Source organism: Cyprinus carpio, chromosome A1, assembly GCF_018340385.1.
Source record: "Cyprinus carpio isolate SPL01 chromosome A1, ASM1834038v1, whole genome shotgun sequence".
NCBI lineage: Eukaryota > Metazoa > Chordata > Actinopteri > Cypriniformes > Cyprinidae > Cyprinus > Cyprinus carpio.
The window spans coordinates 23,156,318-23,160,035 of NC_056572.1; positions in this window are offsets into that span (position 1 = coordinate 23,156,318).

Genomic DNA, 3,718 nt, shown 5'->3' on the forward strand with positions numbered 1-3,718 from the left:
CATGTTGTCTTCTGTATCCTGTAAAACTTCAAAGACACATGGCGGTAGAAATACACATGTCCTCAAATGCTCAGTAGATCCATTTTGAAGTGAATTTTTGATGTTGAAAAAGGCACATCACTTAGATTGAAAAAGCTGTCAGAAAAGCAGAAGGTAACACAGACCATTTCAAATTAAACACTGGCTCCAAAGACACCTTCAGCAAAAATAACCGGATGGGAATAATTCAATACACTGTGCAGGCCGTGCTGTCTTTTGACTGACATTGACTTTCTGATATTTGTTCGTCCCTCATCGTGCAGATGTTGAGAAGTAAAACATGCATAAATTAATTATTTTAAATATCCTCATGAAGGCATACGATTGCTTCCCTGTGCAATTAGATGAGCAAACAAAACCGGCTCTTCTATCTAATGTCCTGCCAGCTCATTTGAACTCATATCTGATGTGTCGCTGATCTCCCTGGACTTCAAACACACTAAAAGATAATCAAGATCAGCCTGAGTGATTGCACTTCTTAATTTCTTTCTTCTGTGATTTGTTTTATATCTTTTCCATACTCTTTTCCAGCCTTCACATTTAGATTCTTATATAAAATGGATGCCTCATCTGGTTTAAGCAGAACTTAAATATACTTGTCAGGTGGTTGAAAGTTTGCATGTTGCCCTCTTCTGAAAATGCGCAATTCTCAAAGGCTTTAATTAAAGTGTGCGGCAATGTGAATGAGTGTTTGTTTGTGTGTGTGTGTGTGTGTGTGTGTGTGTGTGTGTGTGTGTGTGTGTGTGTGTGTGTGTGTGTGTGTGTGTGTGTGTGTGTGTGTGTGTGTGCGCGCGCGCGGGCGCGCTCAGAACCACTGCAGCAAATCAAGGGTTTTGCACTGGGAACCCACGAGTGACTTGCATCATGTCCACTCTTAATGCTATTGATAATGCAGGAGAGAGAGACAGAGAGATGTCATTCACTGTTGTACAGTAGATTTTCTACAGTATCACAATCACATAAATTATTATTGGACAATAAGAGGAATATCTTTATTGACCATACAGACTGTTTTCCTGTAAAGGAAGTATTTTATTATTGTTGTTATAATTTTTTTTTTTTTTTTTTTTTTTTTAATCAGAAGAAATGTTTTAGAAAAATGTATTTTTTATGTATTTCTGTACTTATAACTAAACACAGATAAAACCTCTAAATGACCTTTAAAATGCCATTATCATTGTATCATTGTAATTAGTGTGTGTGTGTGTGTGTGTGTGTGTGTGTGTGTGTGTGTGTGTGTGTGTGTGTGTGTGTGTGTGTGTGTGTGTGTGTGTGTGTGTGTGTGTGTGTGTGTGTGTGTGTGTGTTCGTGCGTGCGGTGTGTGTGTAAAAATTTACATTTATAATATTTTATTATACCTTCAATATGATCTTGTGAGCATTATTCACAAATATTGTAAATGTGTTATAATTCTCACCACATAAAATAAAATATAATAAAATAAAATAAAAAATAAGCAGAGAATAGCACATAATAATGATGAATGAAGAATTTATAGCAAACATCCCTCTTGCAAACAGCTAAAACACAAATTAAATGTATTTTTTTCAGATAGAAATTTTTAGAAATGTCCTTAAAGGAGGCAACTCTGACACCAAGTGGTAAAGATGTCCAACTACATTATGTTTGAAAGACAGTAACTGCACTGGATCATGTTCGGGGTTACATTACACTTTCAAACAAATAATTAAATTGTACAAATGTTTACTATGATGTCCTGCAAAATAATTAAATATTAGATATTAGATATTAGAAATATGAGAAAGGCTCCTCAAATAGTTTTTTTTTTTTTTTTCAACTACGCAGATGAAAGTATGCAGAGCTTAAAACATCCAGGCAAACTGCCAAATGCAAAGACAGACTTGAACCCCTCCAAAAAGGTTAAGATGTTCACATGCTTCTCTCTTTTATAGTTTAGTTGGATTTCGGGAAAATGGAAATGTAGTAGGTTATCATCCTTTCTTTTCCAAAACTTCTTCAGTCTTTACTTAATAGAATTTTATAAGACTTTTGTTCTCAATTATTTATATAAAATACATTTATACACATAAACTGCCACCAGCTGGTCATTCAGAGCTGGACATTTTCAGAACACCTCATTTACAAGAAATCTATTACAACAAACATATGTTTGCTATTTAATTTATCGAATTAAATGTGTTTGAATGTGTTCTTGCTTTCATATACTTTGAAGTATTGATTTATGTTTTTGTTTTTTTGTTTTTTTCACCAATTAAATGAACATGTTGTCTGCAGTTGGGACATCTGAATCCATCAGAACAAAAAAGAAAGTAATACAGTGGCCTTGAAGATCTTCTAAATCTGTTTCAGAAATCTAATTTAGACATTTTTCAAATAATTTTTTTTTATTAATTACATTTTTCTTTTAGTATTGTTATATTTACTTATATTGTTTTTATTTTTATTTTAAGAAAATAATAATTCCCATTTTTTATTTACTGTTATTAATATTTCTAAATATGTACAGTGAAATATAGACAATGATATTTCAGTAAAATTTCACACAGATATTTCTTCTCTGAATTGTGGTCCAAGAATGCATGGCTTTAAGGCTAATGCTTTTTTAAATGGTCTGTTATTTTAAATAATTTATCAGTATAATCTTGAAATCATCTCATTTAATACACAGAAAATGAATTTCATTCTTTAAATAGCAGTGCCTCAAAGTTCCATCTATTCGGTCTATATATGAAATTCAGCATTATGTGGAATTTGTGTTTTTCATAATCATCCATATAGCCACATTTATTAATAATTTAAGATTTATTTATTTTTTTCTAATACCAAAAAAAAAGAAAGAATACTAATTTGCATTACCATTTTACTGGCAGTGCATCAGTGTGAGTTACACAATGATTCATTTTGTTCTCAAGCTCTATAAAGAGCTTTTTCATGTATCATTTATATTAAAGCCATCAAATACTCCAGTAAGTAGATCTCTGCTGCTTAATGTCAGTTGTTAAGAACCTTCTCCAGTCCACCACTTACAACCATTACAGAGATTACATGATGCAAATGCACATTTGAATAGTCATCAATAATTGATAGCAGACAGATAATATGAAACACCTTTTCTTTAAGCTCCATTTGAACATGTTGGATTCTATAGAAAGGAATAATGCACATTATATTGTTGGTGTAATAAAAATTTGCTCTTCTATTGAAACAGACAACATAAGCCCTTTTGAAAGTGATTTAACACTGTTTGTGTAAACTGGTATTGAGGTGAGGCTCCGTCTCGGTTACTCTTGAATGTGCAGTGAGAGGATTTGTAAACAAGGCTTATTGGACATTTATGGTCATGTTAGTAGAGATTTTGTGGCATATTAATACATACATGATTGCTTTGGGCCCGACTAGTGCTATGAGATTGCATTTGTACTGACAGACTGTACTTGAAAATCTAAACATTGGCAATATTTACATATCATCCAGAATTGATTACTATAATAAGTCTGCCACACAAATGGGTCACACGTGAATGTTTTATCAAGAGGAGAGCAAATTAAGGAGCAATTACAGACATGTAAGCCATTTTTTTTGTCTTGTATAAACATTGTTATTATTATTATTTCAATGCCTTTAAAACTCTCCCAGTCATTGTGAATTATTCTGCCACATTTTATTAAACTGGATAAGTGATTAGAAATTTATATAT